At 36.7% G+C, this 12,257-nt stretch overlaps 1 long non-coding RNA gene across 1 annotated transcript in view; it reads right to left on the bottom strand.

The window, feature by feature from the left end:
- The window catches only part of LOC136826620 (uncharacterized), a 356,833-nt gene extending 345,562 nt beyond the window's left edge, over nt 1-11,271 (bottom strand). The window contains exons 1-2 of the long non-coding RNA XR_010849671.1: nt 10,993-11,271; nt 1,848-1,915 (exon numbers count right to left, since the gene is read on the bottom strand). This is a non-coding gene — a long non-coding RNA (uncharacterized lncRNA). The remainder of the gene's footprint in view (nt 1-1,847; nt 1,916-10,992) is intronic.
- Between the last annotated feature and the right edge of the window lie 986 nt (nt 11,272-12,257).

The raw sequence follows: 12,257 nt of genomic DNA on the forward strand, positions 1-12,257 counted from the left end.
ACGAAATAATATAGAAATAAGAATATCTAGCGCGCAATGACCTTGGTGTTTTCGTTACAATAACTTAACAGGCTATACATTTAACATCGAGGCTAACAGATTATAATAATGCAGAAATATCAATTTATAGCAAATGAATACAAAAGACATTTCAGTGAAATGTTAGAGATAAGAAGATCAAACTATTACAAGGAGGAAAATGAGCAATATCTACTGAGTAAGCATCTACCGGCAGTGATGCAGTTCACAAAAAAAAAAAAAACTTTCAAAGCCAAATGGACTAACTGGCATGCAAGAGTAAGGGGCTCTAATATATAACTTTTCAACATCGACAGTGGAGCATAGCTTCTAAATATATACTGCTCAGGATTTTGTGACGCGTACCTGCAGACGCATTTAATGAAAAATCGGGACTCCATAAACGGATGCATTTTGCACCCACATCCAACCAACAAGCTCTATTTGGCCCAGCCATGAAGGAGATGTAATCACAGTTTGAAACCCTTTTGCATAATACCGTCATACCCACCTAAATGGTTCCATCAAATTTCTCTAGCTGCAGTGGTGGAGTGGAAGAGCAGACTAAAAAACAAAAAACAAAAACATTTTTCCACCTCACACGGGCGGGACGGGGTAGGGACGGTCAGAGGCGGGGGTGGGGGGAGAGATCTACCTTATGGAAACCCTCTGGTACAACCATAGTCCATATTCATCAATACAACATCATCATATCTCCTCAAACTTTAATGGCGAAGAAGGAAAATGGCATACAAGGTGAAGCAGACCGATGTTACAAATAATAGAGGGATGACAGCTGCTATTAGGAAGATAGCTGCACTCAGTGTTAAAAATGCTTTTGAATTTTTTCCCTAGTTTCCTTTACTGCTGCTGCAAATCCTTTTCTTTACTGAGTTCGTAAATGCTCATATTGATTTCAGAATATTTCTCATATATGGGTTAAGTCTTCGTTCTTCCCTTCTTTGTACTGAAACAAAGCCAATTATTGACCCTACGTTCACCTGCTACTACTATCTTTATTCCATAAAGTAATTCTTTACCAATACAACCCACATTTACTCCGTGAAGAATATCAGTAACCCAGTTGTTCGCATCGGAAACTGCCCTTTCCTCTGGCCCACAATTACGGAATTCTGTAAGCGTTTGTATTTTCCTTACAGTGAATAGGCGAGGACTGAAGTTGGTCATTTAATAACCTTTCCTGTTCAGATAAGTGTTAAGCCTTCTTCGCGACCATGTATTAATCATATCTCTCCCCTCCCTATTTTTGTCCCTATTTTTACACCTGTGCTAAATACGAGAATGAACATCTCATCGGCGTCCAATATGCATAATATATATATATATATATATATATATATATATATATATATATATATATATATATATATAAATACATATACACACACGTGTATGTATATATATACATATAATATATATATATATATATATATATATATATATATATATATATATATATATATATATATGTATATAAAGTTTGTACAAATAAAGACTCTCACCGAAAAAATTTTGCAGGATCAGGAAATATTTTATGAGCCCCTGAAAAACAAAATTGGCTATATCTCTCATGATATTAGGCATAAAATAACAGGGCTTTTTTTTTTACAAACTCAATAGAAATAAATGGTAGGTGCAAATTTCTCATACTAAGCTGTATGGCAAATACGACCAATCCGGTCAGTTCTGAGAAAAAATAAAAAGGGCGTTTATTTGCCATGCTGTTCATCGTACAAGGACAGCGTTCTAATGTGAAAATAAAAAAGATAAATTCAAAGAACAGATCTGAAACCAAAGTATACACTTACCTGACTTTATTCCTCAATGAAGTAAGATGTTTTCGATCACCACGCGTTCGAACTACCAAAACTTCTTTCTGTGAAAATAAAAATACAAACTTGCTATGTAACATTTCATGAATGTTTCATGAGACAATATTCTAATCTAGGTATTTAGTAATATTCTTCTAGTACAGGTTTAATAGGTATTAAAGACTAATCAGTACAATGATCTAACGAATAATTCATATATGGATCTATCTTATTTCGTGAGAATTAAATAGGAATACTCACGTTCACTGAACACCTACGCAACCCTAGGGTGCCAGATGGCAGATGATAAGAACTCACATGGAGAGAAGAAAATACTGGCCATATTACTAATTTTTTAATATTTAGTTTCTCATATGGTCTATTTTCATTAAAAGCACAGGCAATAGACAATCCTCAAGTTATACACGTTTAATACATACCTACAATTCACACACACACACACATATATATACTATTGTTACTAGAGACCTTTCCCTAGCAACGACAGTAGAGAGATCTGGCTCAGGCAGGAGTGGAAAAAGGCTCAAATCCACTGCACCTTCGTCTGAGCTAAGCAATGAATTATTTACCTAGAAGCTGAAGAATTGAGATGGATGGCAGCCACAGTAAAGAAGGGCATGGAACTAGAAACATCGTGCCAAAGGTCTTGCTGAAAACTAGATACCGGTATGTGACAAATAGTTTAACTAGCTAGCACAAGTATAATCCAATTTTTGTAAGCAAGAGTCCTTCCCAGTTTCTCATCGAAGAACTCTCCCGTTTTGCAAATGTTCTCTTTAGCATGTTGTACTCGGGCAGACATGTAACTTACGTGGAACTTATAATCAAGTGTAAAGGGAGTAGATTTTATCGCTGGCAGATAACTTGCTGCAAAGTTACACATCCATTTGCGTATGCAACGCTTGAGTGGGCGTAATGACGTCAAATGGCCTTATACGAGGCCAAACAACGTCGTACATTGCATTTTGGAAGTACTTGTAAGGTAGAAAATACTTGATGAAAAATGGAAGCAGCCGGTTGGTTATGAATGACTTTAACCAGAAATGCCGAGTTATTTAACCAGGTTATTTAAAACTGGTCGCCGCTTATTCTACTTCGAAGCAACGACATGGATAATTTGCATTCAGCATGTAACTTCCGAGGTCTATAAGGAATCGGTCAAAAGGCTCACACGTGCTTGAGTAGGCACTAGGTCATAAAATACACAATGGCACATAGCAATACTTCGTATCTCCATGAACAAAGTTCTCATAACAGTGCGGCAGCAATAAAATATTGCAATAAAGAAGACGCTTCCTAGGGCAGAGTACTGTTTACAGCTTTTATTTTTTTTTCAAACTTGAAATAAAATAAATTAACAACTATTATTTTACTTATCCGGAACCAAAAATGTTAATTATCTACAACTTTCGATAATCGTACTCCAGAAACTTATTAACAAACGCTTTGAATACTTGCTCCCCCGCTAACTAAAAAACATTGGTTAAATTACAGACAAAGTTTTGCAAATAAATCCTAGTGACTCTGAGCAATATCTAGTTCTAAGAGTATAGCCTTCCCAGTTAATTAGAAGCTCCTATAGGTGATGATGGTCTTACAACCATTATATACCGTGAATCGAGCCTCATACCCCGTTCATAGGGAAATCACACGAATTTTCTTTCTCAGAGGCAGCTATAATTCTTCTGAGATCATAGGGCCCTTGAGGTACCAACGTTACCCATAAATATTGGATTTCAGAGATTATTATTTAATTAATTTACAAAGACCTTGGAACAAATAAAATATTCAAAGGGCTGGTAACAAACCTACACTCAGTGAGGGCTATTATGCAAAGGCCTTTGGGAATGAGAACATAATACTTTACTTAAACCTGGCTAACATAAACAAGAACTGAAGGAAATGATCACGTGTATCCTAATTTGTAAGACGACGACATAACAGCCTCTTACAGGATGGTCCATGGTCTATGGGATGGAATATAACAAAATTAGTGACAACAATAGCAAGGTTTGGTTACACGGGGAAGCAAAGTCACGAATGGGATTAATCCAAGGACTCTTAGGAGCGTTCACCACTCATACACCATAATTTTCTTTTTCGTAATTTCAACGAGCTTTTAATTAGAGAAATGGGGAACGTCAACATTTTAACTTCTCACGAGGGGAATTGGGGGTGGGGTGAGGTTCTCCGGAAATACAGAAAACATCTCGCCTTTTCAACTGTACCACTGCCCAAGCCTGAATTCGGTTGCAAGAAGCTATTTCCATTACAGTACATGAACGACAACACCCTATTTAATAAGGCTGCAACCATGATTTTTGTAGGTTACACCCTATAAACAAAAGTATGACACTGTACAGAACTAACAGGGGGAACTGGCTTGTGGAAAATACTCCGGTGACATAATGGAAAACATAATTGGTGAAAGACAAGACAAATTTTGTACCTTAAATTTAATAATTTCTAAAAAGTTGCCATTAACTACTACGTTCATCTAAGAAGAATTATAAGTGTATACGTAAATGATAAAAAAAAATTCGTCCCTTACTTACATTACTGGAATGCAAAACTGTGCTCTCCCACTCGGAAACAACTAATTTACAATCAACCTAATTAGCAGAATAAGCAAAGTCAAAATGAAAATCTAAATTTACCCAGAGGTTAAGAAAAACGCGCTTGGATAAATTCAAGCCCGCTATACGTTTTCAAGCGAAAACCTGTTACCCTTTTATAAATTCTAAACTACAGTATTCTTTCACAACCAAGGACCTGTTATAACTAGTCCTGTGCGGATATTTCGAATTTCAACATACAGGACACGATTTCCCCAGTCAACAAATCACTATGTAACTGCAGAATTTAAAAGCACATCAAAGCGTTGTATCCAACATAGCCACTGAGGTCACACCTGATTCGGCTCCTAACAACGAGTGCGGGACATACAAAGCCGCCAGTTCCTTTGCTTAATGAAACAGTATAGATTCACTGAGGATCCTCCAATTTTCCAAGAATTCTAAGCAGACATTTTAAACTTAAAAAACACACCATCGTGCGTGGGAAATTAAAAGCTTTGAATTTATCGAAAAGCTAAGGATATCTTGGATCTTGTACCTACCAACATATTACTGATTTTCAATGAGAGAGAGAGAGAGAGAGAGAGAGAGAGAGAGAGAGAGAGAGAAAAGTTTGAAGATGAAACGTTGACGGCTATCAAGCAAAGGTAGCCTATATATCAAAGAGAACGCTATTCCTTAAAAATTAAATTATCCAATGTCAAAGTAAGCTTTGGTGGAGAATGAGGAGCATCAGGCAATTAATTTACTTTACAGATTAGAATTAATACCATTCAATATAATTCAAAATGTTACCCAAATACTATTGAAATGCTTCAGACAATTAACTTCATATTCAATCATTATTCCTGAATGAAAGCAAAAAAAATTATAGCATTAAATATATATATATATATATATATATATATATATATATATATATATATATATATATATATATATATATATATATATATATATACACACACACACACATACATATGCTTGGAATCCACAGGAAAATGAAACGATTTCACGAGGAAACAGCAGATTTTCTTTGGGTGTATGTGTTTATGTGGGGGTCTGCATATTCTATAACAGCATATTCCAATACACGAAAAAGCACAGAGAGACCAGACTAGAAGACTTTTGGCTGGCAGTACAAATGAATTAGTTTGAAGACTATAAGATAAATCTGACCGTGGCAAGACAAAGTTGTGATAATGAGTATGGTCCAGGACTGGAAAAAATATTGCACAAATTTTCAGAAGATCGATTCCGTGCCTTGAAAAAAAAAGGCGAGTAAGCTAGCTGATTTAAATGCGAAGGTGGTTAACAAAGAAATTATAGCGTTGTTGGTATGGTATATATGAATTTTCTGGAGTTATAAGAATGGGGACATTTGTGGAAGTATGTTCAGAGAGAGAGAATTGCCTGTTGGAAATACAAGGTTTCCAAAGAAGAATACTCAGAGAGTGTATTTGTAAAATAAAAAAAAAAGGAAAATGGCAAAGGTTACTTAGGCGATAAGTTAATATAGAGCAGACTTAAAGGTTTGATGGACGTAACGGCGAGGAGGAGTAGGTGGAAGTATATGTAATCATTTAGGACGTAAGCAAAAGTTGAACTTCAAAGAGGTGCAAGTTAGACGATGGGGAAATTAAAACTGTATATGTAATTAACACAAGACAGTGGTGTTGATAAGAGGCGAGGGGATTATATAAGGAGAAGCTGGATTAAAAGGAGTTAGGGATATAAATATTGAAATGGGAGATATATACGAATATAAAAATTTCGTCAATACGGATATACAGTTGGCAGGGGGTGTTGTTGGTAAACGAGAGTAGGAAGGCGGAATTGGGAAAAAGGAGGGGTGGGATGACGAAACAGCGGCCTAGTTAAAAAAAAAAAAGTTTAATGAATGCACATGACCAAAGATATGATTATGTACAAGAATACAGTTGGTTAAATAAGAAAGTCACGAAGAATGTGGTGAGAGAGAGAAAGAGAAAAAAACGATGGCAAATAATAAAATATTAGGGGGAATAACAGCAGGTTACTCTGTTAATCGTGAATATGAGTAGGCTAAGTACTTTAGTTCGAAAAGCTGTTTAATAGGAAAATAAATGATGAAAAAATACATGTAATGGTCACAGCTACTTTTATACTTCAATTGCTTCATCCAGGAGGAAACCCTTTGTATAAAGCAAGCACATCATCAGTTGTTTCATGCAACTACACGTTCCATCAGCAACACATCAAACACCCGTGACACACGCTGTACCATTTATCAGTATCTTGCATGCACTCTTGCTGCCTGGCTGCTAAGGTCCTCCCTTTCCAAGATCTCTCTTATTCCATCTATCCAGCCCTTTCTAGGCTTTCCTCGATTCCTACCTAACACTCCTGAACTAAACTGAACATTTTTATCATTTCAACATACTCCACCATTGATTGCTCAAGGAGATATAATATTTAATAGTTAAAAGTTAGGAGGTAGTTGTTAAAACGGCCATTCTATGTTACGTTACATTGGGGAAAGGTAGGTTAGAATATTCCCTTTGTGCAAGATCGAGTGTGTGTGTGCGTGTGCGCGAGCGCGCACTTAGTGGGGAGGGGCTAGTTCCCAAGCAACGGTTAGGATAAGTTAGAGAAGTTTCAATTAGGTTCTAGCCACGTAAGACTAAAGCGTATTCATCGGAGAGGTATTCCATGACGACCCGTTTTCAATAATCTGATCTACCCTTTCACTTAGTATATAGACTTTTTACCTCTTCTGTAACCTCATTTCTCACCCTCTAAATTTTTACTGCCACAAGAACAGTAGGCTAATCTCAAAAGTTTAACCTTGTATTTTTTCATTCCACATCCACATTTACATCTTGATTTAATTAGCGTTGACAAAGCAAACAATTCATAAACAGACAAACCACAAATACATGAACGCACACACACACACACACACACACACACACACTAGTGAACCGGCGGAATGGAAATGATTAACTGATAAACGGTATTAATGTGTTATATAAAGATATAATGATTAACGGCATGAGAGAGAGAGAGAGAGAGATGTAAATGAAGGAGAAAAGGAGACTGATCGATGGCATCAGAAAAATCTAAGGAAAATACGAGGCAATGACTAATGGCGTGAAGGCATGTCCCTTGAATTTTTTTGGAAGCGGGTCATAAATGTAAAAGACCATGTAAAACAAATTCATTAAGTCAAGATAACAATAATCAAAACATTTAAACGCATTTCTTTTAAGCAACATCATGCAGACTTCACTGACGCTCAAACGAAGGTTATGAGAAAATGAACCGTCTGAATCAGTACTTAGTAGTTTTCCTTAAAATTTGTTTTATTTACTTGTAGGCCTATGTGGAAAGAGGCAATCTAGTAAAACCATGATGGGAGTTAACTATGATATTATTAGATGATGTTTATATAAAAACTCATAAAATTATAAGTAGGCACACACTAAAGTTTTAACCATGGCGCAAGAAAGTCCATTAAAGTTAAGTTTACTGACAAGCGGTACTGACAAGCGCCAGACTGATAAAAATGTTACTGTTACTGTCAATTCGCACGTCAAAACTCTTTAAAAAAAAATCATGTGCACAAGGAATAATCGCACGACGTAGTGCTGTAAACAGCAAATATGTAACGGTTACCTTCGAGAGGTTACACTCATATCCCTGAGTTAACCATTCGCAATCAATTACAAAACCGCTTTTTGTTAGTCTATGCTAGGCGTTTAAGCTTGCTTTTCATGAAGCCGTCGGTCATTATTCATCCATTACATATGATAGCATTTACAATGCAGAATATATTACACATGGTACAGTAAAACAACGGTTCTTGCTATCCCTAATTCTTGTGTTGTAATCGCTTACATAACTTAGCCTAGCAAATTACCAAAGAATTCAGTAAGACAATACAATTATTATTTGTGGCATATTTCCAGTCCATGAAAATAGGTGCTTTGCATACAATGAGCACAGTCAATTTAATGCAATTTTATATATATTTCGAGCAATGATTTTCTGGAATTCGATAAGGAAGTTTTGTCAAAATGCTTCCGAACAAGACTACGTAACATATAGGCCTAGCTTAATACCGAAACAACGATTATTATTTTTTCAACAACACGGAGAACAATTCTCTTTTAAGATACGTGAGGTGTTACGGATTTACTAACCCTGCGTATGCATCCTTCTATTGTAAATATTAAACTTTTATGCTGTCAATATTGATTACAACGCTGAAATTGTGCAGGTTATCGCCTTACCGCCGGATCATGCACCTTTGTCCATGCAGGAACGTAAGGTCAAAGGGATGTGGTATGGATTTTCAAGGTTGTCAGCAAGGTCTGAAGTATGAACCGAATCAAAACATTTTAAATAAGACAATGTAAGTTATACAGCGTGGTTTATTCTGATGGGGTATATAATTTTCTGCAGATCTGTTGAAAACCAACTGAAATCGGTCTAGCATTAGGCTAAGCCTAGTCAGAGGCATTTGATTCGGTAGTCAAATCTACTCATAACTAGCGAATAAATGCCCTGGCAAAGTTTTAAACAATACTACTGTAGAAGATGGATAGATTTAGTGTACTTTTAAGGATAGGCCTTGCGACAAGCTCTAAAATCTGATCGAAGGGATTCTTTGAAACTGCCGTAGGTGAGACAACAAGTACAAATTCTGAAGTTTGGTCAGTGGGCATTTACACCGAGCAAAACCAAAAGCATGTGACAAAGCGTATTTCTGAAAGTGTTTGACACCATAATATAGATTTTTACATTCACAAGTGTTCTCGCACACTGGAATTGTGCCGTGGTAAGATTTACTTACAGTTTCAGGTTTCAATGTTGCTTTAACTGTGGACAATTACAGCAGACAACACAGCAGAACGAGCAACGTCTCAACGTTCCCGCGGACCCTAGTCAAAGTGCCCTATAACTCATACATAATGACATCCGCTAGAGAAACTAGGTCTCGATAATGTCACAATGTTTGTACTCTACAGCGAAATTTTTATTTTCGGCAGTCTTTCACTGCTTTTTTTATATAATAATATATCTTTATAATTATATAACGTTTTATTGACAGATTAACTGGCGTCACGATTACCAAGGTTACTGACGCTGGTCAGCGATGATGAATAGGTGCAAGGTCAGTACTATGTATACGATTGCCGACATCCACCATGGTCGAGGAAAACCAGTGGTTGGTAAAATGACAAATAAAATGAATACCCCATTCGGCTTTATCGCCGAACCTTTGGGAAATGCGTTATCTCAGTTGAGACTAAGATTGGCTACATCGAGTTTAAGTTAGGGACAGTGTTTTTGGAAAATAGCAACACCCTCTAGATAACACAGATTCAAGTCTTATTTAAAAGCTCGCCCAGTCTATCAAAGATGAGCCAATTAAGATGTGGTATATTATTAATCTCCTCACTCCTGATTACTTGAGCATGACGGCAACCCGTCACTGATAAACCCCGATTAACCAGGTTGGCTGGCTGAGTTAGGAAAGCGATGTTGTTTGCGAACACCAACCAAAATTCAAGAGGCACTGCTGAAGCATTCCTTAATGGTTATCAGTGAATACTCAACCTTTGTACGTCTTAATTTAACAAATGTTGCTGCCGAGTAAATTTCGTACACTATAAAACGAGATAAAAAAAAAAAGGTTTGTCCAATTATTGAAAACACGTGGATTACATTACAGAAACGTCATCGGGACCTAGTTTCTAGAGCGGATATTAGTTGTTAAAAGGCATTTCAGCACGGTGTTCGGAGCCAGTCCTGGTCGTTTCGGTCGTAAGTCATTTTTCCCCGTGACATCCAAAACAACGTAAAACGTTATTTTTATGGTATTTACCGTCATTATTTTATGTTTTACGTACATCCCCAAGGGGTTGGTACTAGACACGGTGCCCATTTTCCACGTAAAGTTGCTTACGGCCTAAATGACTTCTGGCCGAAAAGATCCGAACTCTTGGGACGACAGGTAGTAACAATTTCCTTAGTATTCCTTCACGTAGTGACTGTTGTGTCGAGTCGAATAAATAAATTTTATTACGCAGTTTTTCATCTCTCGTTAATCACAGTAAAGCAGTTCTCGACTAGTGTAAGATTTGAACATGATACATAGCCCATCTAATGCCGCTGACAGTTTGTTTACTGGAATGCCCAAAGGCCACGTTTGTCATCTGATCATGAGCAGTTTGTGCCAAGTGCATCAGACGTTCCGTGGGTAAGTAGTCTCTTTAAATTGTAACTTTTTACAGTGATTGCTTAGCCTTAGACCTATTGGGTATAATCATATATACAGTATATATATATATATATATATATATATATATATATATATATATATATATATATATATATATATATTATTGAATCATTTTATTTTTTTCTATAAAACCACCGAAGTAAATGTGATCTCCGATCAAAGTATTCTTTGTAATTTCTACCAGGCCATGTCAAACATAATAAATGCTTAAGCAACTTTGTTAAGACTGTAATGTGGTCACAACAGTAAAGCTTACCTTTTAGAGAACTTTTTGTTTTATGGGTGACCATTTATTCTAATATGCAGGATAATCCAGGTTAGTCTTGTGGAATAACAGGAAACTGGGAATATTAGCCCAATTCAGAGTATCGTAGCTAGGGAAATTCACGAGCACATTTCACTTCAGTAAGAAACGATGATTCAAAGACGACTAACACCGTTTCACAGCACTAAAAAGAAGCACTAACCTCTAAGTCACAAGTCCGGAGGTCGAGTGCGTCAGGCTACCACCTGCACCTAATACCAGTTACTATTTGACCTGGCTTCTCTTTGAAATTTCATCGTACAACAAAATAGACGAAGTACCTTATATATTGTCAAACTCTCACAAACCCATCACAAGCCCATGTAGTACTTATGTAGAGTGAACGTAAGGGCCTCTGCCCACCCACACGTCTCGTTTTCGGAAAACTTTTAACAACCGTAGGTTACCAATGATTTCACCATCCATAGCATTGACACTGATTAATGTTAAGGTCTAAAAGTGTCTTAGTTTTTTTTTTTTTTTTGTAAAAAGGTTTTACTCTTTTATTTTTAGGACAGACCAGAGAATTTTAAATTCATGACCCATATAGTCATGGACATGTTTGTACGTAACTGTATGAGTAACTGTATTCTCCTTTGGCGACCATGCCTATTTTCCTTATGCCAATCTCCTTGTTTTCATTGGTTTGAGAATTAAAACGAATGTGTGCGGTTAGAATCACGAAGGAAAGACTGAAGAACATAAATTCTATTGCTCTTTGTTGACCGAGGCCAGACCAGCCCTAATAGACTTTAGAAAAATCCATTTATTATCCACCTTCAGTCAAGGGTCTGAGCTGGTATGAGCCACCTCCAAACTTTTCAGCCATAACCGATGTTCCCGGCAGTAGTTTTTACGTACAATTACTCATACTTTTTTTATTGTCTTTCCGTGATCATTATAACCAATTACTACTTGCACCCCGGTTGCCAAGGTTTATTGAATGCTTCAACTAACACCTAGTATTAAGGTCGACTGTATGCGTTGTTTAAACCAACCCGTCGTATGAGCACTCCGGCTCCACTACAGTCCTTGTGTTCTGTTATGATTCTCATTATCGTAACGAATCAGCAACATCACTGGTTGTTTTTTATTGTAATTCCATGTGTTGAAACGACCTATTGTGAAAAGCTCGTATATTTTATTCGGGTGCATTTTCCTTGCTCGACTTCTAATACCTTTCATGTTAAACTGTTATCCCTTAAGCTCCTGTCGAC

The sequence above is a fragment of the Macrobrachium rosenbergii genome, chromosome 41, assembly GCF_040412425.1.
Source record: "Macrobrachium rosenbergii isolate ZJJX-2024 chromosome 41, ASM4041242v1, whole genome shotgun sequence".
Lineage (NCBI taxonomy): Eukaryota > Metazoa > Arthropoda > Malacostraca > Decapoda > Palaemonidae > Macrobrachium > Macrobrachium rosenbergii.